Raw genomic sequence first — 27,873 nt, forward strand, 5'->3', positions numbered from 1 at the left:
GTGGCTTGGTAAGCACAGTTTTAACATTCCTGACTAGTATTTATATGCACGTATCTTGTCTTTTTCTTGTTGGCGTGTTTTAGATTCCAAAAATGCTGTGTGCAAACACCTGTCCACAGTGCTGTGAAATAACGGCTTTGGTTCTGCAGTGAGATCCTGTGCTTTGATCTCTCAGACAGGTGTTCTTCCACACAGATGTGTCGACTGGTCTTACCAGTTTCACATAAACATGCCTCTGTTTCGAGACAAATTATTTCTAGGGTACGCTTACACAGCAACGATCACAATAATCCGCAAGTAATCCACATGACTCCAGTTCATCAAATAACATCTTGTAAAGTGAAAAGCTACATGTGTGTAAGAAACAAATATATCATTAAGCCGTTTTAGCCTTATACTGCCACTTCTGGCCAGAATACTGGTCCATAATTAATAATAATGCTTCCTCCAGTGATAAAGTCCATCCCCTGTTGTCCTCTCAAAATCTACCAATATATTTGTTTAGAACTGTTTTGCATTGTTTTGCTTGTAAATGATGCTTGATCTGTGCATATTTCTCTCCTGACTCAGATGAGATGACTTTTTCTAAATCAGGAGAGAAATATGGGTGCAGTTGCAGTCTAATGGTTAGATTTGAAGGTTGCGGGTTTGATTCTCAGTACCAGCAGGAAATATAAACTGTAGAGACCCAGTGTGGTGGTGCTGGTGGGGAAACATTTAACTGTTGGAGCAACCTCAGGAGGGTTCAGGTCCATTTAAAGGCATGTAGGCCTTTGTCTTTGCTCTATAATACATTCTACTGAAGGAGGTTAAAACAGCTGGATGGTACTCATCCTCTTTAAATGTGGATCAACTTTATGCCTCAGACAACTTTTCAAAGTCTGCTTGTGCCCTAAACAGCTTACTTTTGGTAATTGAGCCGCTCCTAAGAATTCATAAATGAAGTCCCATTCCTCCTCCCCTCAGTCAGTCCCCCTAAACCATGTCACTGGTAATATGAGTTCAAAAGTCAACTTGTATTGATTTGTAACAGTGCACAGCAGAAGACAGCATGCTCTTGCACAACATGCATTCACAGCGAGCTGTTTAGCACAGTTGAATGGATCCTTCCTGAAGTATGGATACTTTTGAAACTAAGAGGATCAATCCTCATATAAAAACATATGTCAAAACATATATGTTATACATGCAATTAGATAGCATGTAAATTAATGTGTTAAAGCTTGAAATCGTTGTATAGGAGTAGGAATTCAGGTCATAAGCACATGTGCAGAAATGCACAATAGATATCATTACAGTAAAATGATCTGTTATTTCACAATAAATAATGGCATAAAAGCATAAAGGTGGCATTTATAATAATAATTGGTTTGATTGAATTTATTAAAATTTAAAGTAAAATAGTTATTTAATTGGCACTGATTGTAAATAAGATAAATAAGACTGAAGTAATTATATAAATTGAACATATATATATATATATATATATATATATATATATATATATATATATACAGTACAGACCAAAAGTTTGGACACATCTTCTCATTCAAAGAGTTTTCTTTATTTTCATGACTATGAAAATTGTAGATTCACACTGAAGGCATCAAAACTATGAATTAACACATGTGGAATTGTATATGGAATTATATACATAACAAAAAAGTGTGAAACAACTGAAAATGTCATATTCTAGGTTCTTCAAAGTAGCCACCTTTTGCTTTGATTACTGCTTTGCACACTCTTGGCATTCTCTTGATGAGCTTCAAGAGGTAGTCACCTGAAATGGTCTTCCAACAGTCTTGAAGGAGTTCCTCGAGAGATGCTTAGCACTTGTTGGCCCTTTTGCCTTCTGTCTGCGGTCCAGCTCACCCCTAAACCATCTCGATTGGGTTCAGGTCCGGTGACTGTGGAGGCCAGGTCATCTGGCGCAGCACCCCATCACTCTCCTTCTTGGTCAAATAGCCCTTGATGCCTTCAGTGTGACTCTACAATTTTCAAAGTCATGAAAATAAAGAAAACTCTTTGAATGAGAAGGTGTGTCCAAACTTTTGGTTTGTACTGTATATATATATTCTTATATATATATACATATTCTTATACATATTCTTTTAATATGTGGAAAACCCCTGGCTCCCTTGTGTCGTCTTCATGGATTTATCCTGTCCTGAATGTACAAAGGCTGGATGCGCTGAAGCTCAGGGTGCCTGTATGTCTGGGAGCCATTCTCCTCCTGGCCATAAAGAACACAGAATATGAGAAAAACAATTCAAAGTGTCACATTACTTACACACCAGACTGTGAACAATATGAAAGAGCCACAAGCATCTGCTTTGTACAATGCTTGTGAAAGAGTGACTCTTCTTTTAGCATCCAGTAATTCACCCTGTAGCATCATATGACTTGGACATCCCCTGTGGAACAACAGCTCCTTCCAGCGGAAAAAATAAATGAATAAAATGAAATAAAAAATCTACACACCCCTTAATTTAATATGGAGCAGCAGGAAGGGAAGCCATTATAAACAAGGTAATGTTGTAGTTAAGAAACAGCCAGTGAAGGAAGAGAGGTGTAATTTAATAAGCAATGACAAAAAAGAGCTTGTTAGCTCTTCAAATTTACTGAGCTGTGGTCATATATACACTCACAAGGACGTAACCAAATATTCAGAATATATATGTTTAAAAATCGATCATTGAAAACCCCATATCAGTTGACTACTAATCTTAATATTTCATATGAGAAGGGGAGCATGCCTTCCTCATTGGCTACGGCAGTAACAGTATTATTCCTTCTTATAAAGATCCAGCATAAAGTGATGTAAACGGTGACTGGAGCCTGTTAACAAATTATGTTGTAGTTTAAGTATCATAGAATGTTTATTTATACCTACACTGTTATTTGCCAAAGGAGTGAGTCAAGATGATGTCTCAAGGCCCAGTGTGTTCAGCTTACTCATATATGAGACTCCTGCTTTGTGTACATTTGACACAAAATATAATTATCATCTTCATTATAACCAAATGGCAAGAAATGGTAATGCAAAAAAAAAAAAACGTTACTTTTAGATGCTCTTTTTTATCTTATGAATATATAAGTACACCTTATAAAGGAAACTCGTTTTACCTGACGTTAACCTGCACTACATCTCCCGTTATCACATCTACATTGTGTGATCATGCGCACTCGCTCGCTGGTCGAGTGTGGGGGGGATGATGACGTCACCTCGTTATAGGGTCTGTGCAATGCTGAGATCAAGCACATTCATTTACCCACTTCACCCAAACAAAACAGCGAAGTTTGAATGAAGGATGAGACCACGCATGAGGTAAGAACAGCCTTTCAGCTGCCATTCTGGATGAATGTGTGTACTGCGCATATGCGCGCCAATGGATTATGTTGTGACCTGAGAAGTGTGTTAACCGCTGTCCGATCAGAGTACGGAAGGGTAATGCTGACTGATGATGGTATGTGCGGTTGCGAATGCGAAAAAAAAAAGAGTTTGTCACACTTTTCGAATATGCTTTTATTTTATTTTATTCTGTATTTAGCCTCGCGGTTTAAAATGAACGAACGATTTGCATCTTATTTGTATGTGATGTTCTTTCCTCTTGAATAATGAAGCCGGCGTTCTGACAAATAATGCTACCTATTGTGTCATACCCCTCGCGCTCAAGCACAGCCTGCGCGCGATCATGTAACCGGCTTCCCTTCCCAGCAGTTTCACCAAGAGTTATAAACAACAACAAAAATGTTTCACCAAGAGTTATTGTAGTGCTTCTTAACCTCCCCAACTCCAAGGCACTTAAGTGTCCAAGACAATGTTCCAAACTCCCTTCTAGTGTTCCTGAGGGTTTTAAGAAAACGTTTTAAGCCACTTCAAGGCTGCCACAGTTCTTCTGGATTTAGTCTGTCTCCGTTTTATCTGATTCTTCATGTCATACCAGATGGACTGGATGATGGTGAGATCATATCTCTGTATGGAGCACTGACTGTTGTCAGACTCCTTGTGCATAAAACAACCACTGGATTATTACAATTAATGGAAAACCTTGTTTTTTCTTTTTTGATGGAAATAAAATACTAATGGCATAAGACTTTTGAACAGTAGGCTAAGGCACACGTATATATATGTATATATATATTAGGGGTGTAACGGTTCACAAAATTCACGGTTCGGTTCGATACAATACACTGGTGTCACGGTTCGGTTCGGTACGGCTCGGTACGTTTTAGATACAGCAAAAAGAAAAAATTAGCAGATAAATTTCCTTGATTTTTATAAAAATGTTTTATTTATTAAAACTAACAAAGTATGTTTTTTTTTTTTTACATTGAACAATGATGGAGCTATTCTTTACCCATCTTCTATGGTGTTTTCTTAGCAGCATACTGTATAAAACAAAAACAGCTCCTTATAAAAAAAAATGAAAATGTTATATTAGTTATGAACAAATACAAAGATGTAACTTTTTATATGGAACTCTATAACTCTTTATATTGAGTGTGTTTTTACTCAATTGGTTCTCTATAGGGCTTATGTTTTTTGGAACAAAGCAGGAATTACGGTCTGTCTGAAATGAGCTCGTGAAGGAATATTGTAACGGGGCTCAATTACATTAAGCATGTTCTTAAAACCTACGTTTTCCACTACAGCACAGTTACTCATTGCGCGGCTCGCGAGCCGCATGCGGCTCGTCAAGCTATAACTAGCGGCTCGCATAGTAGCTTACAGTATCACACTGCCACTTGCCTTCAGAGCATGTGAGGCGGGAGCGAGCGGGGGGAGCGAGCGGGGAGCGCGAGCGGGCGGATCTTGGACAGAGCGCAGAGCGGCAATTTCAAAAGGACGGTGGACCGAGCGTCGCATTTCCCGCTCCAATTTGGCTCTGCTCACACCACGAGTCTGAAGCATGCTCATTCAAGCCTGACCCTGAATCCATTAGTCTTGCACAGTCATCAACAGTAGACTATTTTCAAGCAAAACTCGGCTCAATAATGGAGTTCAAAAAGTAAAATGAGAATTCATACAGGTGTAGCCTATCAATATAAGTCGCTCCGGAGTAGCCTATAAGGCGAATCAGTCAAAAAATGCGCCATGAAGAAGAAATAACATATAGGCCTCGAACTGGACTATAAGTCACATTTATTTAGAAATGTATAAAAACAAAAAAAAAAATCTTATGGACGGGACAGTTCTCCGTTACGGACGTGAGCGCTCTGACAGCGGCACTAAGACTGCTTTAAAACTTTCACTGAGACCTCAAACAGAAAGCACAAAGCCTGTCTTTAAATTTGATTTCGTTTTGTATTAATTGTATCTTAATTTTAATCAAGGTTTCATCAACCAATTGTCTGGATTTAATAAGAAGTAAATAGAAAATAGATAACCACGATATGAAGGAGCCGGTGTGAACCTGGAGTTTGTCTCATGAATGAACCGAAACTCAGCGTATAGCCTACTTGCCTCACAGACCCGACAAATAGGCTATATATAAGGATTGAAATGTCTACTTTTAAACAAAACAATTCAAAATGAAAGAAAACAGACTACTCTCCCTCCCGTATGAAATGTGCATTTCTCTCAGGCGCGTTCACTACTGCGAAGATCACGAGTCAGCATCTTTCTAGCCGACAGACATAAAAAAAAAATTAAATGTCATTTGCTATATTTTACATATTCATAATCATTAATTTTGCCAATTCGTTGTGACAGCTTTTAGGTGCCCTTAAATGTTACATGAATGCACTGAAAACAGATTTTTTTTTCTTTTGGGGGCATTTTGTTTGACATGCATGCCAGCTTTCGCTCATCCCACTATTAAAGTAAATCTGTTCTTAAACGAAAATGTATTGGCCGTGTTATTTCTTTTTTGTGGGATGTCCAATTTATATGTAGAAATGCACATTTGCAAAGGTGACTTAGTATGTTGTCGTAAAAGTGGCTCGCCTTTTGATTTTGCTCTGCCAATGTGGCTCTTGTGAAAAAAATAGTGAGGATCACTGCACTACAGAGTAAGGCGCTCGCTCACTCAGTACGCGCTGAAGGCTCGTTGCAAAATGGCTTATGCGTTTAACAGACCAGAAATAGAAGATCCTCCAATAACCAACAGGTCTGGTGTTTGGGTGCACTTTGGATTCCCTGTTAAACGCATTGGCCATTTTGCAACGCGCCTTCAGCCTTTATTGCTGAGTGAGCGAGCGCCTGACTGAGTAGCCTAACATAAACATATAAGTTGGTGTTTTTTTCTTCTTCGGGGGTGTCAGGGGCGTTGCCTGTTACGTCGTTTGGGTTATTGGGCTACCTTGTTGAACGCATATCATTATATTTCACAATTTTTTTTATTTTCCAAATATAATTAATTAGTCCAACGAACCGTTCGGTCCATAATGCGTACCGCGTACCGAACGAAAGCCTCTTACCGAACGGTTCAATACGAATACGCGTATCGTTACACCCCTAATATATATATAATTGCACTTACAAATAGCATTTTCTTGATAAATACTTTAGGCATTTGTGTTTTTTTACTGGGCCCTGGATCCTTGGGCAACCCTCTACATTGCAAGTAAATCACTAGCATATGTGACTAAATCTTCATTCTGGCAACTAAATGTTGTCTAATGACCGGCAATCGCATTGGCTGGCGATCTGATTTCAGCAAATCAGTTTGAGCGAATGCACATAGACTGATTAATGTTCAGAAATCCAGTAGCTCCTTAGCGCGTTTCATATTGTTCTTATTAGTAGAATGTGTTTCATGTGTTATGAATTAGTATTTATGTTAGTTTTTTCCCTATTTTTTATTTTTTTTTACAGAAACACTGAATGACCAAAAAAACCCACCACCAGTCCTAAGTTCGATTAAAATGACTAATATGCATACATGGTTATCAAGTTTTAATTCTAAATGAGTTCTATCATTAAATAATACTTGCAATTCCTCCGGCATCCCTCCACCTCTTCCTTTATCTCTGTTATTCTCCTTCACGAGTTCACGCTTGAGGTATGGTATGCGTATTTGGTGTGCTGTTCAGGGAAGGGCTCCTAGCTAGGGAAGGGCCCGAACCTAGAGTACACCCCACCCTTCCCCGTCTAAATATAAAGTGAACTCGAAGTGAGGAGAAGGGTGGAGGAGGGATGCTGATTAACCGTCAATGGATAGAGGTAAGACACTGATGGTTTGATATAAAAGACATGATTTATCTACTGGGGCAGTTTTGAAGTGTCACCATTTGGTTTACTATTGACTTACATTATATGTGCTCGCACAAAGATGGATTACTTTTCTAAATCTTTGTGTTCATCTCAAGAAAAAAGTTAAATGCAGATTAGTACATCTGGGATGGCATGAGACTGAGTGAATGATGAGATTTATTTATGGCTGTAAGATCCCGCCAATCCCATCTAGTTGATAATGCTGTAATGTGGAAATGAGGCTGCTACAGTATCTAGCCCATTATTTGGTCTCTCTTTCACTAATCAAGTGTTAAATACTTGAACACTTGATTGGTGAAAGAGAGACCAAACAAAAGATAGCAGCCTGATTTCTACACTTTATGCTGACTAGACCTAAGTCTTTCTTATTTATCCACCAGCAGATAGCTGCATACTGGTATCCTCAGTTCTCTTGAGTTAGAAAGCCCCTGTCACCCCACATTTTCATCAGTCTCGGCTAGTTCTCTACTACTAGGGAAATATACCCTGTGGGCACCGCAGGGAATCATGAGTGATGGATTTCTGCACTTGACTTGACTTGTATTCCCCTCAGACTGAGCATATGTGCCCTCGGTATAAGGCATGGTGATCAATGACTGTTTCGCATGATTTCCCTAACATATAAGTCTTGTTTGCATTTTATGACATTGTAACTGAAATGATTGTATTATTTTGTCGTGTTGTTATGAGTTATACTTTTAAGACATAGTGTAGGTCAACATGCATTATCTTGTGATCTCCCAACTCTGTGTACAAGTTTTGGGGTCTTTTGCAACCCTCACATGCTCTCACAGAAATGCGCTTTGTCCCGTAAAGAGACAGTTCACCTAAAACTTTAATTTCTGTCATTTACTCACCCTCATGTCTTTCCAAAATTGTAAGACTTTATTTATTCTGTGGAACATAAAAGAAGATATTTTGAGGAATGTTGCAGTGTTTTTTTTTTTCTCCATACAGTGGAAGTCAATGGTTACCAAAACTGTTTGATTGCCAACATTCTTCAAAATGTCTTTTTTATGTTTCATAAAAGAAAAAAAGGCACACAGGTTTGGAGAGACGTGAGGGTGAATAAATTATGACAGAAGTTTATTATTTTATTATTTAGTAAATTATGGCAGATTTTACCAGCTAGATTTTGTACTTGGACTTAGACATGAATGTGTTTGTCTTTCTTTTTGTGCTTTTGCAGTAGTGAAGATGTTTAATGCTCTGCTGAGAACTCTCAATGATCATTCAGTAGTTACATTTTTGGTGAAAAGTAATTTTTTAAGAGAATGAGTGCTTTCCATTGCTTGGCACAGTGTTTGCCACTGACATAGTACATTTGTTCTAGCTGTACTGCCCATTAGTCCAGACAGGTTTACAGCAGTGCCACTCATGTGTACCCTTATTAACCACATGGTGAAAGGTCTGACTTTCTTTTCGTGCTGTATTGTGTATGTAGGCGTGAGATCAGGGCTGGGAAGTGGGCACTGAGTGATAATGTTAAAGCTGTCTTCTGTCCTTTATGTTTATGGAGGTATTCCTTAGTGAGTGTGTGTGTGGCATGTGTTGTCTTTTGTCTGACTGTGCTATCAACAAACTGCCTCTTTTGCAGAGCCACGTGCCTGGATGCAGTTGAATGGTATGTGTGGGGTGTTTGGGTAATTAATTAGGCATAGGGTTACACCAGCTGGCCAGTCAGATTACTGCTGCTGATGCTGCCTCCACAACTCATGTTTGTTAATGTGGAGAAAGCCGAGACACCACTGGGAGTCGTAATTGTTTCCGCTGGTGAAAGGGTGGTCCCGGGACAGCTGGGGTTAACCCACACCAGCACAGCACATCACACTAGACTACTCTGATAAACAAAGCATTACTGAGATCAGTGTTGCCATATATAAAAACTATATTTCAAAAGTTTGGGTTGGTTATGTTTTTTATGTTTTTGAAATAAGGCTTTTCTTCTCACCAAGGCTGCATTTATTTCACTATAAATACAAAACAAAAGTGAAATATTATTACGATTTAATATTAATTGTTTAGCAGCCATTACTCCAGTCTTCACTGTCATGTGATCCTTCAGAAATCATTTTAACATGCTAATTTGGTGCTCAAGAAACATTTCTTATTAGCAGTGTTGAACACAGTTCATATTTTTTGTGGAAGCGGTGAGACTTTTTTTCAGGATAGTTTCATGAATATAAAGTTCAAAGTTATTTGAAAATGAAACCTTTTGTTTTGTTATAAATGTCTTTACTGTCACTTTTGGTCATTGCAATCCACTGTGTCTGCCTCATTGTTTGGTCATAAGCATTGAAGTGTTCTCTGAAGTGAATTTTTGATACACTGCTTTGCATCAAAACAAGTATGCTTTAAGCCTTCAGCACTTTCTAGTCCCCTTCTCATCCTTATGTTTTCCATCTTATGACATTTAGCCTTGGCAAACATTCAAGAACTAGAACCTTTATAAAGAATGCAAGGATACTTAATTTCAGAAGATGCTTTGCACCAAATCTCTTTATATTAATTCACAGCTGAGGTGCACCTCCTAAGTGCTCAGTATTCAACCTCGGCGTTCAGTGGAAATGTATTGCATTCAACTTGAGTCTCTTGAGTCTTTTACAGAATTGGATGAGGACTTCTTTAATGAGGCTTGAGAGAGGTCACAGCATGGCAATGCTCTACGAGCCTTGCAGCTCCGGCCAGACCTTGTGAGACAGGACCCTGCTCAACTTGCCCTTAACAATGGGCCTGTGTGACCGTTTGAATGTCCAATTCTCTGAGTGGTGTGGTTCACTTGGATCAGACAATGGCTTCACTTTGCATCATTTATTTCCAGAGGCCCTGCATGTCACCATGCCACTCCTGTTTACTGCGTTCTGGACCTACTGTTCTGCATCTACACACCTTCAGCAGTTTTGAATCAAAGATTTGTGTGTTCTGTTGTCAGTCACAATTTTTGTGTTTGCTTGTAATATGAGATCTTATTGTCTTTTCGCCACTCAGTCAGGTGTAATCCTGTTTTAGTTTGTATCCTCAAGCTGTCCTTCATCTTGGCTCAAAGAAGATTATGTGAATAATAGGTTGACTGTAATTACTTCTGATCTCTTCCATGCTTCACTTTCATTCTCCTAGTGTTTCTTTTGTGTTTGTCCATGCTTTTGCCCTAAACCCTACTTTGCAAACATTATGATTGTACATGCTCTTCATGGTTGTTTAGTGGAGGATTAAACCTGCCTGAGCTCTTACTCTTCTCTATGGTCTCTGCAAAGCCATTTTCCAGGCAACCAAACTTTTGTTGCAAAATTAAACACTAAAACCTTTTGCACAATCATTTTCTGTATTCAGGCTTGGTGAGTTAAAGGGATAGTTCACTAAAAATGAAAATGCTATTATTATTTTATTATTATATTTTATTATTTGTGTTCCAAAGATATTCAAGTTTGGAACGACAGGAGTAACCGATGACATAATTGTCATTTTTGGTGGATTTTTCCTAAAGCTTTTTAGCGTACTTGCGTTCAAGCTGAGAGGTGTTGCTGAGATAAAATCAGTGGCCTTCCCTCAGAGCCATGAGGTCTTTCTCCTCTTGGAGGCCCCATGACCTTCTTTATTCCTCCAGGGTCAAGGAGCAGGTCATCCTCAGGGCGCTTTTGAATAGTTGTAGTTTTCTTAATTCATTGAGGGTTGCTGGTGCATTCCACAACTTTGCTCCCAGGATATTGCGAACCTGGATGGTTGGTTGGTGTTTTATTAACACTTACCGTGACATAAAATAAATTGTGTGTGTCCTACAAAGTACAATGACGTTCTCAAAAAGAGCTCTCTTTAAGTTAAAGAATTATTGCTGTTCGATACAAGTTGTCAGTTGAGCTTAACATCTGTGTTATAATATTGATTAAAAAAAAATCATCTTGTCCCTCTTTAAAAAAAATTGCAGTTAAATTGAGGAACATGGATATGAATGGGGATTTAAAAGCAGAATTGTGAGGCTTAATTTTATTTACAAAAATAATTTAAAAATAATTGTTCTCATAATTTTTATAGTCATTTTGGGCTTTACAGCTTCACATTGTAATGGTAAAAAATATAATGGTATTTTTCTAGTGGATGTTTAAATCCATTCCTTTGGGATTTATTATCGATATATCGGTTTGTAGAGGCAGCTCACAGGACTTATCGACAAGTTCTATGGAAACTGGTGTTCGTACATAGACTAGGTATAGTCAGGTGGTCACCTTTTAAAAAATGCCTTTTTCATATCCTTTAAATAACTCAGCAATTCTCAGAACTCAGTGGTTTCCTGGTAAAGTAAATATTTCAGTAACTTAAAACCAAGTGCCTCACACCCTTAAGAAATGTGCACTTTTTTTAAATTGCTGCCACAAATGTTTTTCTTCGTATGGAAAAGCATACATATGTGGGCTTAAAATTTTGTGTAAATAAACAGTGTTTTTTTTTCTCTCTTTTGTGAGCTCAGCATTTGTATAAATACAGTTGTTTACGACAACCAGATTTCCTTGTTTGATTGTTTCCTGCTGTGTGACCTGCCATAGTTTGATTTGTTGTAGGGATGTCCAGCAGTGTCTGTGTTTGGGCCTGTGGTTTCAATGGTGGTGTATGCTCTCTCTACAGCGCTGATGTTGCCGTCCTCAGTGCCCTGTAATCTGAGAGTCAAAATCTAACTGTGTGGAGGCATACAGACATGGTTCTTCCTCTGTCCCAACACTGCAGGGGCTGGACAGATAAAACAAGGCCAACGGCCAAAACAAACTGTAGCGCCATCCTCCCTCACGACTCTTTAAGGAGGTGAAGTGTGGCTGAGGGGTTCTCTGGCCCCCCTTCGAAATGTTTGAAATGTTAAGAGGCTGAGAATGGGGGCAGAGGACAGGAACGTGTTTATTATACAGGTATGATTAACGCAGACAGCCTGTTGGCGACACCTGAGTCGTTAAGTTACTTGGTTAGCATTCCTTCCACAATGAGCTTCTTGTGCAAGTCAAGTGCACTGTAAATGAAAGAAATTCTTATTCTGTTATTTAAACACCCTCATGTTGTTCCGATATTTTCTTTATTCTGCAGCACACTGTAATGAATTAAACTTCAAAATCATCGGGAAGAAGGAGGCGGGAACCGGCAGACAATCCAATAAAGACTTTAATGAAAAAATAAACACAAAACAGCGCAACAGCCCCTCGGACGACTGTCGCGCACAACTAAAAAGCAAACACAAACTAAAATCCAGGCCTGCGAGAACCTGGGGGTAGGACAGACAAGGTGAGCGAAAAAGAGATGGAAGGATGAGGAGTGACAGAGACGAGAGAGGAGGGAAAAAAAATTCCGGTTCCCAGACGCACTGCTGCTCGGCCCTCCATCGGCTGGGTGATCTCCTCCGCGGTGCCTGGCGGTGGCACTGGACGGCCCTCGGTGGACGGCACGACACTCCTCCGCCGCCCGGTGGACGGCGACGGCTCCTCCGATTTTGGGCAGCCGGCAGGAGTCCCCCGTTCCCTGCTCCTCCGGATTCCTTCAAGGAGGCAGCAGGCTCCGGCCCCCTGGCGAATGGCGCCGACTTCTCCGCTCCCTCACGGACAGCAGCCGCCCCTCCACATCACGGGCGGCCGGCAGCGAGCTCGCCCATCCCCGGCAACTCACTCCAGCCCACCGCCTCGAGCGTCCATGGCGGCACACCTCCTCGCCTGCTCGATGGCACTGCGGATTCACCACAGCGGCGAGGGATCTTCAGCAGCGCGTCCCTCCTTCTCCCGGGTTTCGGCACCACTGTAACGAATTAAACTTCATAATCATTGGGAAGAAGGAGGCGGGAACCGGCAGACAGTCCAATAAAGACTTTAATGACAAAATAAACACAAAACAGTGCAACAGCCCCTCGCGGACGACTGTCGCACACCAATAAAAAGCAAACACAAACTAAAATCCAGGCCTGGTCCTCTCTCGTCCTTCACTGTCATCACTGCAGTTTTATATCCTTCCATCTCCTCCGTGGGACTCGAGACCGGTGGGTCGAGCCGGTGTTGCTCATTTCCAATCATTCCGCCGGCCTCGCCCCTTTCCCACGGCTCTCGGCCCCGCCCCACTCGTCACAAACACACAACGGGAATTTTAAGGAATATCCTGGCCGCTCTTTCTTCTGAAGTTATTCAGTAGCTTTGTCCGAAGAACAGACCAAAATGTAACTTAAAATCTTGTTGGGTCTGGATGTTAATGAACATTTCCTGAAACATTCTGATTCACAATTTGATTCTGATTAATTTAGGTAATGGGTATAGTTGTAATAATGTTTAATTACAATGTCCAATATTGTAGTATTTGTTCATATTTTAAATTAGCTTTTACTTTTTGTTAGTTGCCGAGGCATCATTTCAAACATGCTTCCAACTGTAGGCACCCATTTTGCTTACACATTTTTCTCTAAACTATTGCTGTAAGTTATCTAAATTTATTAAAATATTAATGAAAAAAGGCCAAAATCTACAGTTCCATTGCTATTCATTTAACAGATGAGTTTGGAAATCTTTTCGAATTATTTCTTTATATTTCTTAAGAGTTTTTAGCCCGTAAATCAGACTCAACTGGTTGTGCTGTATGGTTTTGCATCCAGCCTGTGAAGAAAAATCAGTAGCATAACATGTTTTCTTGCCATTATTTAGTTTATTACATAGCATGCTCTGTACTTTCAGTTGAAATGGCAAACTCATGTAAAATATGACTTTTTCCATAGGGCTGTAGATTAGATGAATGATTGATGAATTATTACATTTTTTAGATATCTTTTTGAATGACCATGTGCGCAAAAGTATAGCAAAAATATTAGTCTGGTAACCGATAGCACTGTTATTTTTTTAGATGTGTAGCACACAAGTGTTATATTGACCACTTTTTAATATTTTTTTTTTTTGGAGCTTAACAACCCCAGTCTCCATTTTCATCATAATTATAATTCGCTTATGTTTGAAATGAAAGTCAGGTGTGGAATGACTTGAGAGTAAGTAAATACTAACAGAATTTCCTCCATTTTTTTTGAGGGTGAACTCTTTCTCTAACGGCTGTGTTTGTGAAGTGATGTTGTTTTGTTCGTTCTCTAATGACTGAATCAGTGAAGGAAATGCTACAAAACTTCTTCACAGACCACAGTTCGCCAGACGCTTTCATACCATTCCCTGTGTCAGAAACACTGAAACGACTTCAATTAAGTGTTTTGTTCTCTGGTAACTGAGTGCTTGTTAGATTCCATCATCATCCTGTCTGTGAATCTTTCTATTCATCAGAGAAGACACATTTCGTGTTTTAACATGATGCTGGTCATACACCGTCTTTTGTTACCTGCTCTGTCATTTCTATGATGTGGCTTGATTTGGAGCCAAAGAACAGCTGATGCTCCAGATAGTGATAGTGGGCTCAAACAATAGTATTGCTGCAGGAAAAAAAGAACATCAGGAGCATTGTCTTAAATGACTAATGTGGGTGTCAAATAAAAAAAATCCAGTGTTAAATTGTGTGGGGTAGAAGCAGAGACAAACTCTGTTCATCAGAGAAGGTTTCAAAAGATATAAAGTAAGTATTACTATTTCTAATTTTATCGAGATGTTTGTGTCTCCAGGTGTCTTTTCGGAGAAGCTGCAGTATTAGAGAGGATCTCAGTATTTAGAGCTCCTCGTTTTAGAGGGAGAGGCTTACAAGGTCACTAAAGGGTTTGTGAATTGTCATTGATGTTTCCTTAACTCAAAGAATGTTTTAAGGTGATGTGGAAAAGTGTTTGTATATTGTATATTACGTTGCAATGTTTACAAGCTTTACACAATTTTTGCAGTTTGAAACACTGAATGAGCTTTTACATGAGAAATTTCAGTAAATTGTACTGTAGGCTCTCTTATAAAATAGCCTACCTTTTGATGTTAATTCATTTTCATTATGTACTATAGTAATAAAGAGAAAGATTGAATGGGTTACTTGCCACTTGAACTGAGTTCTTGTTCACTTGTTCACGAAACAGAACACAACATATACCTAATGATTATAAACGAGAATTGTTAATCATATTGACAATATCCACACAGCTGACAGCTTTACCTGTTGTAGTTTGTTCAAGTTCTGCCTGAAATAGACGCTGTTTTTCTGCACTTTAACTTGCATGTGTATGTCATTTCTCATTCTCTCGCACTGTACAACTGAGCTGCGTTTATCAGGTGTGTCAACGCTGCAGAGATGAGGACCGTTTGAAACTCTTTTTTTTTTTCCAATGAAACTTTGATGTGCATCGTCTCCGTTTAATGCGTGAACATAGCAAATGATGCGTTTGCAAAACAATCACAAAAAAAATGCATTACATGCAAATATTTAAGTTATAACATGTAAATACATAGGCTTAGTCACCAGTGGCGACCTCAGCAAAAACGTCACTCTCAATTTAATATTTGTGATTGCAAATGCGACTGTTTTAGTCGCAATTTGGAGCCTTGAACCATATTGTTGATGAAAAAAATAAACATTAAGATACAAATAAAAATGGTGGTTATTATTAATAATAATGGAGCCTCGTGTACTGTAGGTGAAGAGCTGAATAAACACTGGTAACCTGAAGCACTTTGTTAGTGGATTAATTAGACTATATGGGAATCAGATATTTATACAACGTAAGCATAATATTACAACTTCTATATGCACAAAAATATGCAAATACAAGTGAACTTGAACTAAGTTATGTGCTATAGTCAGAAAGAATGTGTAACTCCTGTTGTGGATGTGATCTTGGAATTTCCTGTAACAACATGCTGAAACACAGCAAATACACCCAAAGAATTCACATTTTCTTTATTACAGTAGTGCTCTCTTTATAATGTTATGTATATGACATTCCCAATTACAGTTATTAATGTTGTGGATTGCTGTTGAGCTGCGTGCGCTGAAGCCGAATAGCTGAATGAAATCTGGAAAACTGAAGTGCTTTGCTAGCATCTTATTTAACTGAAGGAAGATTGAGATTAATCAGTTATTTACACAACATAAGCATAATTTTAAAACGTATATATTATGTACAAAAATATGCAAATGCACAAGTGAACTCGAAGTAAGTTATGTGCTAAACAGAATATGTAACTTTTGTTGTGGATGTCCTTGTCTCGTAACAATGTGCTGAAACATCGCAAGTAAAAAAGAAAAAGAAAATTGGATTTTTGGAGGACAAAGATTCCACATTATTTTACAGTACATGTTCTCATTTTAATTTTATGTAGCATATATGACAGATTTGCCATGCACATGTTGCACGTAACTGTTTTTTCCTTTTTGAAGTAATTCCAGCCAAATTTCAAGCAATTTAAAACGAACATGGCGAACAGTGCGCATCAAGTGTATCTAAAGAAAATAATGCATTATTTATAACTTTCAATATAGCCATCAACCAAATGTTCTTATCGGGTCGATAACGATAACCATAAAAATTAACATTTATCGTGATCGGTCGATTTATCGTGCATCCCTATTGAATATTTATCTTGTTTCAGCTATATTTGAATTTTGATAAATAATAATTTTTGTTTTTATTAACTACATGGATGGCCATTGTGCCAATTTACTTTCACTGTATGGAAATGAACATTCTGATATAATAATTAGCTTCTTTTGTGTGTCACAAAAGTAAGAAAGTTGTACAGTATTCAAAAGACATGAGGCTGAAAAAATAACTACAAAACTACATTTTTATTAATTCTTCAACTATTAATTTCCTTGTTGAATAGGATACTCTCTCAAACTTTCTAAAGTCTCTTTGTGAAGCCTGGATAGGTCTGATCTTGATACAGTGACTAGGAAAAGTATTCAGACCTTATATTGAATCAGTTCTTAGATTGAAATTTAGGTCAGAATTATGTCAAGACACTGTTTTACAAGCTTCCTAGTCTAAGACTGAAATTGTGATTTATATTGTAATAATGATTTGAATAATAGTTATGGAGAAACCAAGTGAAAGTTAAAAATGAATGCTAATAAAAAAGGCCTTTTAATGAATTCCCTTTTATACTGAAAGCATAAGGACTATCAGGAGTCTTCTTGTCTCTCATGATTGCATGTTTGTTGTATAGCCATCCCAGGTTTGACATGTATGTGCATGTATAAAATGTGCTGTGGTAAGTGCAGTTATGGTGTTTACCTCACCTTCACTGAATGTCTCCAGGTTCAGGTCTATGCAAAAGTTCTGTGTCTTTCTCCTGACTTCTGATATAGATGCAGAACTGGGTTGCTTCTGACCCAGAATCTGTGCTGGTGAAACTCATTGCTGATGTCCCCTGGAGTGTCAGCACCGGCTGTTCTAGTTCTTCAAAATAAGGCAATTTTCTGAGTTTTCACTCCAAGCATCTGCAATGCAAGTTGTTGAGAATTAGGTCTTTGGCATGCTTGTCCATTAAAAAGTCTCCAATGTTTTTGCATGTTTCCCGAAGGTCTGCTTAAGGATTTTGTCAAATCCTGCTTTTATTTAATCCACTTCCTTCCACAATTTGGTTTATTCCTTTTCTAATTAAATGAACATAAATTAAATCTTGTGATCCACTTGTGTGTTTAGGACTTTGGGGAGCAACCTCTTGCTTTCTGCCCAATGACAAGTGATGACCTATTTTCCAGTCTCCAAACAGCACTGCTCTCAGCAGAAAAGAGGAAAGGCATTGTTAACACTGTTTCCAGATGCGATGGACTACATTGATAACACAATGAATTGTTGTTATTTTCTTCCCATGGAGTTTAGAGGTTTTGTTTTAACCAGCCACAATGAGGTGCAGTACATTTTGTTTATAACTCGTACTGTACTTCTGCATCATCACACTGGGTAGCCCCGCCCACAGTGCAATCTCATTGGTCCCAAGTCCTGCTCCACATAACTGTATGTCCAACATTAAATGTCCTGACTGACTATGATTGCATCACATGAGATTTTACTTTCAGTGTGGCAGACTGTGTCTAAGGCTACGTTCACACTGCAGGCTGAAACGACCCAATTCCGATTTTTTTTTGCCCCTATGTGACCTGTATCTGATCTTTTCATGACAGTCTGAACGACACAGATCTGATCTTTTCAAATGTGACACAGGCCACTTGGGTATGTGGTCCTTAATCCGATACGTATCCGATCTTTTGAAATGTGACCTCCGTCTGAACGGCCAGGCCACATGTATCCGACCCGTACGTCATTGATACGCTACAAACGTCATAATTCTGCGTTGAAGTAGGCGGGAACGAGAAGATAAACAACAACCATGGCGGACGATGCTGCTGAGACCAGTCAATGGAAGGGAAGCGAGGTCCCAGATTTAATTAATATTTGGGGTGACAGCTCTATTCAGGGCAAACTCTAGGGCTCTTATCGTATATTATCGGAACCGGGCGGTTTACGAAAACATTTCCAGCGATATGGCCGAGCGTGATTACAGACGATCCTGGCTCCAATGCCAGCGAATAAATAAAAAGCCTCCGAGCCAAATACAATTAATATTGCAAAAAGAGCTCCGCTGTTGACTACACTGTTGTTGACATCCATGTTTAACGTTAGCTACTTCCGCAAACAACGAGTGACGTCGTTGACCGTTGAGTATTCTTCTGTGCATGCGGGTCACTTCTGGGTCATTTCACATTCACACAGGAGATCACAAAAGGTCGCATTTAATTGGAAATGTGAACGGCCTTGCAAAAAAATCAAATTTAAAAAGAAAATCGGAATTGAGCATTAAGCCCTGCAGTGTGAACGTAGCCTAAGACATGGTATTGTACAAACATGTATTGTATTTGTTAGACTGACATCGTAATGAGGTCATTATGAAATTAAATAACATTTAAATGGTGATCATTTGCTCACCACCATTTCATTTGTATTTCCTCTCTTCCTTGAGTCACAACAGAAAATCTTAGAAAATATTGTCTATGCAACAATGCAATGCAATGCAAAAAAATAAAATAAAATAAAACATTAATTAAAAGACAAACAGGACTGCCTCTAATTAAGTGATACCATATTCTGAATGGACGATGCTGCCGCTATTATCAGTTATAGTAAGTTTTCATTACTCCACTTTTGCTGGCTCCATCATGTTGTTCTGACTAACTCTCTTCGAAAGACCTTGGCTTGCGTACTTGGCTTTGTGCGGCAGGCCTGGTCTGGTTCAGGGTGAGCAGGCAGGGATTGTGTGTGTTACAGCATGACCTGCTTTACTTCATGTTTTAAAGCACATACCTATGAGACAACAAAATGCCCTGTTTCTCACAAACAGACAAACATGTCATCTTGTTCAGGCATGTTTAAATGGCAAAGGAAGATTCCCTCCTGCTGTGCCTTGCTCTTCAGCCAAGTTCAGTCCACAGGTCCTGTTGAGAAGGAGGTCTTGTATGAGCTGGTTTGCTTTTCCATGAGTACAAAAAAGGTCTTGTGTAATGTACCACCTTGAATGAAATCTTTAAAACCTTAAAAGTAAGCTAATATAAAATGTATTTTTTTTTGTATAATTTATTTATTTTAGAAATATTTATTTTTATTTTATTGTAGGAAATGTAATTTTGTTTTATTTAAAAAAAAAAAAATTATTTTAGAAATATAGAATTTTATTATATTTTCAGAAATACCTAAAATAACGTTTCTTAAAATAAATATTTCTAAAAAAGGACAAGGTAAAATGTGTCTTAAAATAAAGTTATTATATTTCAAGACATACAAGTTATTCAAAAATAAAATACATTGTTGAAAATGTTTATAGGAGTGCTTTTGGCGAGTTATACAAAGTTCATCTTAGTCAAAGTTTTTATTTATTTATTTTTTCTCCATACAATGGAAGTCAATGGCTACCGTCAACTGTTTGGTTACCCACATTCTTTAAAATATATTCTTGTGTGTAATAGAATAAAGAAACTCATACAAGATTTGGAACAACATGAGGGTGAACAAGATATATATATATATATATATATAAGATATATATATATATTTATTTTTTATTTATTTTGCAGTACCAAACCTGTTTTTTATTTTTTGCTTGCTTGCATGCTTTTGTTTGAATGCTGCACTGTGATTAAGTGATTGTCACTATTGTCTTACTAACATCACATGACATTTCTCGACCATAAACATGTCTAGCTGAAGGTTGATCGTCTTACTCAGCAGGCGGGTGTTGCATCTGTGCTGTTTACGTGCCTTAACTGGGTTTATCACCACACCTGTTAATATATAATTTACTAATTGTTATTGTTTCATTTACCTACTAATTGTGTGTATTCAGAGGCGTGGACTTGGTGTGTTTTGAGTTACTCATGTGCAGCAGAGCAGGTTTTAAACACGTAAGAGGATAACTGGATTTAGCAACACTTTGTGGGTCAGCAGTGGCCAATATGTCTGGGTTAGTTTCCTTTCTACCAACAATCACGTGGTTATTTCTTTACCCCACTGTGTCTCTCAGTGCTCCAAATAATACACAATCAGAAGCATGCGGGTCTGACATGACACAGGAAATGTGAGTGCTAATGGACTTCCCACCACACTTTCTCTTTATCCATTCAAGCCTACCACAATCCTGCAGGCTTTATAAAAAATGCAGGACAGTGTGGGGAATACTGGTGCTGATGTTTCACATGGATGGCTTTCGTAATGTGATCGTGCCATGCTGCATAACAGAACGAGAAACCTCTGATCTCCTCATCAGCACGGCCTTTTACTGGCTCTTAGTGAACAGGATAACGCAGCAAGACTGAGACTTTAGCAGGCCGTTCCCAGCACAAGAATACAAGGGCGCAAGAGATTACTGCGGTAGGGTTTCATCATCAAAAAGAACAGCACACATCTGGGATCAACAAGTGAAACCAGAGTTGTTAACCTTCAGATTCCAGTAATCTGGCGTAAGCATGATTCCAGCTTTCACAACAGCTGCAGTGCAGCGAAGAGTTCGAAGTTCCATTATTTGCCGCCATTTAGGTCTTTTGAAAGTTCATCATAAACTCTTTTAAACCGCTGTTCTTAACTTAGACTTGAACTGATTCTGGTGGGGCTTTTTCTTAACAGCACCCATGGGCGATTTAGAGCAATGATGATGATGCCAACTGCTCTCCAGACTCAAGCAGAAACAAGCTTGAGTCAACATCATTGCCTTGGAATGCGCATTGGAAAATGAGTCCGTCCCTTGTAAACGCAATGCAAATACGGGTACATATTAAGAGAGTTCGACTTGTACCGGGAGAGTGATTCCAAAGCATAAGGAGCCATCTGCTCTCTATAGCACAGTTTAGATACACCAGAAATGTATTCATCATAATATTTGTGACATTAAATAGTAATTTAATTAGTGTCACATGTTAAAAGTTCAAATTAATGGCACAAATTAATGGAGTTTGCTTTTGTAGAACAGTTTTCAGTTATCAAGTTATTTATTTTAGAACAGGTTTTTATTTTTGTTTGTAATATTAGTCCATCTGTCTTGCTTGTCCTGCACAGTGCATTTATCAACCATTGCAACCTGTACTGGAGTGAATATAATTTTCAGTTAATCCTTAAAAAAATGTTACTTGAAATAAAATAAACATTAAATAAAAATTAAATAATGCTTAATAAAACTTTTTTACACATTTTATTTCAGCTAGTTGCCAAAAAACAGTTCTGATTTTCATTTAGCTTAACTTGATATACTTAAATAATTAAAAGTAAAATAAAAATTTGGTGTGAACAGCCCTTAATCCGCAACCACTTTTAACACAACCTTATGAGGTATATTACTCCTGGAGGTCACATGGGATTACCAGACAGGGCAGAAGAACATGATTTGTGCACAGCACCATCAGATAACCTTGATTCAGCTCATTTACAGGCGGAAACAACTCCATAAAATAGAAACAGAACAAGTCCTCTGTGTCTGCACAGCTGCAGCTCAGACGTGGCATTGTGCTGCAGGCGCGCGGGGTGTTCAGGAGATGTCTATGATCTCTGAGAGAGGAGATTGAGATCTCGTTCTGGCTTTGACAGCACGTCTCAGAGCTTGTTCGGCAGCAGATTTGGCAGAACACGCCACAGATTTTGGCAGCGAATTGTGCATTGTAGGAACTGAGCTAAATTATCCATTTCGCAACACTAGACAGATCATGATGCATGTTACTATTTTTAGTTTTTCTACCTGTCAGAGGCGTCCAGTAAAAATTTCTGAAGGTGTTCCAGAACAATACATTTACGTCAATTCAATTGGCCACAGCTCTTTAAGCCTAAATTGCAATAGAAACAGGGCTGTGTCTGGGACATTCAATTATAGGGCTCAGATGTACTGAATCACATGCAGATTTTTTTTTCTTTTTTTTTTTTGAGGTACAGTGACGTCAACATCACTTGTCTGTACAAGATAAGCTGTTGTTTGAGGTAATCATGATGATGATGTGTTTTGTGGTCACTGAAAACAGTGTAGTCGACCATGTCGGTCATATAAAATGTATTGTCAAGTGGTTCTGCAGCCAGAGCTGCCCCGGCACACAGGCCTTGCCCTCGTCTTCATCATCATCATCATCACACGGATAGAGCTTGGAGGCATGACCAAACCTGTTCATCGAGTACAAGTTGCCCTTCTTTTTTTTGGTCGGCTGATTTAAGCAGATTTCAAAACAAATCCGTTTTATAGACACAATAAGCGATATTAATAATCTAAAGTATCTTAAAATGGGCAGCTTATAGTCATCTATAAAATAATTTTCATCTATGGTTGGGATGCACTATATATATATATATATTACACAGAGAAAATCAACTTATCTGCACTGATCAGAAATTTTTTACATCAATGAGTCCTTCCATATTTGTATTGGCCAAAATGTTATTAGTTTACAATCAAAATTTTCATCTTAAAATATCAACTGGCCAAAACATCTATATTGCTTCCACATAAAAGATCTGCACCCTGCTTCAGACCCCTATTAGCTCCAAGTCTAATAGCCCACCCTCTCCTCTTCATAGCCACAAGCTTTCTTCCAGTCTGTCTCTCTCGTGGCTATTCCAGTGGGAATGGGGCTTGTCTGTTTTTGCAGCTGCTGGCGGAGCTTTTGAGAAGGAAGCAGATGCCTCATGTTACCGTGTGGTTGATTAAACAGGTGAACTGAGTCTAGCTCTGAGCATATTACTTGTACATTGTCAGATATTAACCAAGCCTTATGAAGTGGAATATAAACAGTACAGTTAAAGTTGTGCCAAATACAATCATTTACAGTAGGCTGTCTACATTTCAGAAGCCATGGATATCTGTAAGATAATATTCTTTGGCCATATACGTGTTTGTTTATACATTATACATTCCAGACTACAACTGTACTTTCTGAAATTCCAGCTTAAAGAGACTCCTGTGCATGTCATGTTTAACTACCTTAAACACAGTACTAGGACAGACAGGAAGGCAAACGCTCTTAATTATCAGTTGATTGACAACTGCCTCACTTGCTCCACTGTGTTCAGGCTGTCATCGGTTGATTACTGAGGGTCGGCAGAGGTTGTGAGTACTTTCAGACAAGCTTTCCATAAGCTCCACGGGAGGGTAGCTTCAGTGTTTTGTTCCCTACTCTCCACTGTTAGTGTGTCCGCAGCTGCCACACAGCCTCCTGTGCCGAACACAACAAAAGCTATTACACCCCCTGCCATCAGATTTTCCTCAGTTTACTATTTAAGCCACTAATTACATTTTCTGCTGCTTGAAGCATTTTAGTATTAAGCTGCCAATATCATTTGTCTATTCAAAGACGGACACTAGATACTGTGAAGTCTATAAAAACTCAAATGCAAGGAAAGAAATTTTGTCTAATGGAGAATTTGAAATAACAAGACCACCATACAATGGTCCTGTGTTGTATTGTCGTTCCAGCATTTTATTGGATAAACATTTCTCCTGACCTGCATACAAGCTGGTCCATATTTTTTTCTATTTCTTCATAAGATATTGATTGATTGATCATGTGCCTCTTTGTTTCTCTTTTCCCAGTTCTATTTTTTCTTTAGCTTGAGTTCTCTGAATGAATCTGCTAACAAACTGTACAAAATACTTAAGATGATTCACTGACTCTTTCACTCTCTATTAAGCAGCTCCCAACATATAGACACACACACACACACACACACACACACAAAGAGTTTTTGTCTTATTTAGCGTAGATTTAGGCCAAGATATGGGCACACACACATACACAAATAGCAGTGAACACACACACCTGGGTTGTCGATCTCACAGCCCTTCTTTAAACAAACTAAACAGTGCTGCGGCAGAACACAAGGAGATAGAATGAGGTGGAAAGAAGAGCAGTGGGCGGAGTCTAACTCAGCCTGTATCCTATGAGAGACCTGGGTGTTGAGAAGAGGCGTGGTTTGTCGATAGTAACATCTGTGCCTGTGTGATCAGAGAGCGAGAAAGGAAAAGACGAGGGGTTGGTGGAGCGTTTGTATGAGATGGGCTGTTGAACCGCAGGGAGACGTATCTGTGTTTACCGGTCAGCCGAGGAGGATTGCTTACACTGGCTCTCAGATATGGAAGCATTCTGGGACGGATGTATAATGACACATTTATTTTCATAATGAATAAAGTGACATCTTTGAATTCTTTTGAAGCATTTTAGAGAAGATCCTCTGCGCTTCAGGAGTCAGTCTTTTTTTCTCTTGAGGGATGTAACATTAAACGGACCGTAAGCGAAGGCATAAAGGGTAAGTTAACACAAGCAGAGGTTTTTTCCTGTGTTGTTCTTTAGCTGTGACGGCAGCTGAGCGGTTTTAATAGCTCCTAAAGCCTTGAAGGGTGCGCATTCTCTCACTGAACGCTGTGGACGTGTACGGCTCTGCAGTGCTACGGTGTCCGCCAGTTTTTAGCTCTGGTTGAGGTGACACGATACAGCTCTCCTTTAAACACATGCATTATGCATAAACATAATAAATGAAAGCATTAAAGGGTTGCATGCATGCATTTTAATATGACCGGACTGGGTGAGTGGAGATAAAGAGGTTGTTGAGAACAGAGATCAGAGACCTTGAAAGCAAACTGCTCTTGTTGTCTGATCACAAATTAACAAGTCTTTCCTCCCTGTATTCCTTGTCTTGAGCGTTTTTGGTTGGATGTACTGTACTCTCATGGAATGTGCTGAAAGGAGAACAAGTTGTTTGGTTGTCTTACTCCAGCATAAGCGATCATTTACATGGTATCTTTCATGCTCTGAGCTGTCATATTGAGATCGCTTATGGTCTTTTGGTTCAAATGTAAGATGCTGTTACATCTGTTTCAAGCACTACCCCAACCTCAAAGGTATCTGGGTTAAGACTGAGGCAGTTATGGTTTCAAAGCAGTAGTTTCTGAAGCTTTATCGGTCTCTTGACCTTTATTTTGCTTAATTTTTATTTTATTCTTTCATATATTGAGTCTTTCAGCTGTAGAGCTCTGGATGGTGTCATTCATAATTCACGTGAACATTCGGGCTGAAATCGGGAGGTAAATGGTTTTTAATAAGAAGCTGGGGCTCACCTTCTGGATTGCAGGATTTAAATTAAGATGACAGATTCTCATTTCACTGGGTCATTGGAAAATTGTTAGACAGAAGTAATCAAAAATGCAAGTTAATTATTATTTTTTAATTGTGGTTGTCCTTGGATTATTGCAACAAAAAAGTGGGGAGTCTACTATACGTGTGCTGGTTGCCATGGCAACAGCGGGGCAAGGGATAGCATCCTCAATGCAACGTTTTGCTACACGTGTCCTTTTGTCATATATTGCTCCCACATCACTAAATAAATGATATGTTTTGTCTGTTCGACATATTTATGTCCAAAGTGCATAGTTAGCAATTGTTTATGTTAATGAAAAAATATTGATAGGATGCAAAGTGTATAAAACCTTTTTTCTCGCCATATGTCTGATTGCATAACTCATTGTCCTTGTTCGTGAGGATAGGGTCAAGTTAGCATTCACAGTGGTCAGTGGAGTCAGCGAGCCACCATACATTTGAGTCAGGTGTCATTTCCTGTCGGTCAGGGTCTCAGAGTTCACCGGTATCTCTCCACTGAAATCCTTCCTTCTCTTATCCACAACCCACACAACTCTTGTGGGCCCCAGGCTGAGGCAAGTTCAAACTACCATTAGAAAACATGCCTGCTGTCTTTGAACTTCTTAATGTGGGCTACATTTACTCAACGTTTCAGGGCTTTAGCTGTTTAAACCAGAACAGTGCAGTAAAATGTAAAATCAGGCTTTGCTTTTGCTAAAATGCATGGTTGGCCACAGACCTATCAAGATAGACTGTATAGACAAAAAAAAAATATTTAATTATTAGGGTTGGGTTATTAATTTAATTATTGGGTAATTTTCCATTATCATTCCATTTTTATCATTAGCATTCATATATATATATATATATATATACAGTACAGACCAAAAGTTTGGACACACCTTCTCATTCAAAGAGTTTTCTTTATTTTCATGACTATGAAAATTGTAGATTCACACTGAAGGCATCAAAACTATGAATTAACACATGTGGAATTATATATGGAATTATATACATAACAAAAAAGTGTGAAACAACTGAAAATGTCATATTCTAGGTTCTTCAAAGTAGCCACCTTTTGCTTTGATTACTGCTTTGCACACTCTTGGCATTCTCTTGATGAGCTTCAAGAGGTAGTCACCTGAAATGGTCTTCCAACAGTCTTGAAGGAGTTCCCAGAGAGATGCTTAGCACTTGTTGGCCCTTTTGCCTTCTGTCTGCGGTCCAGCTCACCCCTAAACCATCTCGATTGGGTTCAGGTCCGGTGACTGTGGAGGCCAGGTCATCTGGCGCAGCACCCCATCACTCTCCTTCTTGGTCAAATAGCCCTTGATGCCTTCAGTGTGAATCTACAATTTTCATAGTCATGAAAATAAAGAAAAGGTAATAACATAAAATGAGAAGGTGTGTCCAAACTTTTGGTCTGTACTATATATATATATATACACACACACACACACACACACACATATGTACAGTAGATGCAATACTGGACAATTTATGTTTTTAATATAATTTATGTAAAACCTTGTATGTATCCGCCAAAAATCAATATTGTGCATCGCTATGAAAAATGCATATTTACATTAAAAATAATATGCCAGTAATTTGAGCTTAACTGGTTGTAGGCTTGTTAGGCTTGAGTTTGGGTTAGGGCCAGGGTAGGATAATGAACAACTGATAAGAGGTCACCATTCTGTTAAGCCCAGTTTGGCCTAGCTTCTCAGATGGGAGTGTCAGAGGAATGCTCATACTTTTCACAAGTGAGTGTGTGTATGTATGTGTGTGTGTGCATTAGAGGTCTTCACGGGTCCAAAAATTCATGCCCGAACCCGAAAGAGACCCGTAATGTACTATACCGAACTGACCCGGACCCTTCTATTATTTCAAAAGCTGGACCCGGAGCTGTGTAGATCCACAAAATGCCGACCTGGACCCGTCTATTATTTGAAAGCTGGACCCGAACCCGCCGGAAAGACACAGACCCAACAGGACCCGATTGTCACGTATTTCACCTTCAATAAACGAAAAATACAACTTTTTGTCTTACCTAATTTAAGGAGCCGTAGTCTCTCTTCCTTGTACCTGACTGCCATTGATGCATTACTATCCTCCGACAAGAAAGTTATCCATGTCATTCCTCT

At 38.8% G+C, this 27,873-nt stretch overlaps 1 protein-coding gene across 3 annotated transcripts in view; it reads left to right on the forward strand.

Moving 5' to 3' along the window:
* Positions 1-3,194: 3,194 nt before the first annotated feature.
* LOC132092544 (disheveled-associated activator of morphogenesis 1-like) overlaps positions 3,195-27,873 on the forward strand; it is a 76,312-nt gene continuing 51,633 nt past the window's right edge. For 2 of the 3 annotated variants that reach the window (XM_059498824.1, XM_059498826.1), the window contains exon 1: positions 3,195-3,328. The gene's annotated coding sequence lies outside the window, so the exon portion shown is untranslated. Of the gene's footprint in view, positions 3,329-24,622; positions 24,903-27,873 lie in introns of those variants that run through there. The other variant, XM_059498825.1, reaches the window with a different exon arrangement.

Source organism: Carassius carassius, chromosome 18 (genome assembly GCF_963082965.1).
Source record: "Carassius carassius chromosome 18, fCarCar2.1, whole genome shotgun sequence".
Lineage (NCBI taxonomy): Eukaryota > Metazoa > Chordata > Actinopteri > Cypriniformes > Cyprinidae > Carassius > Carassius carassius.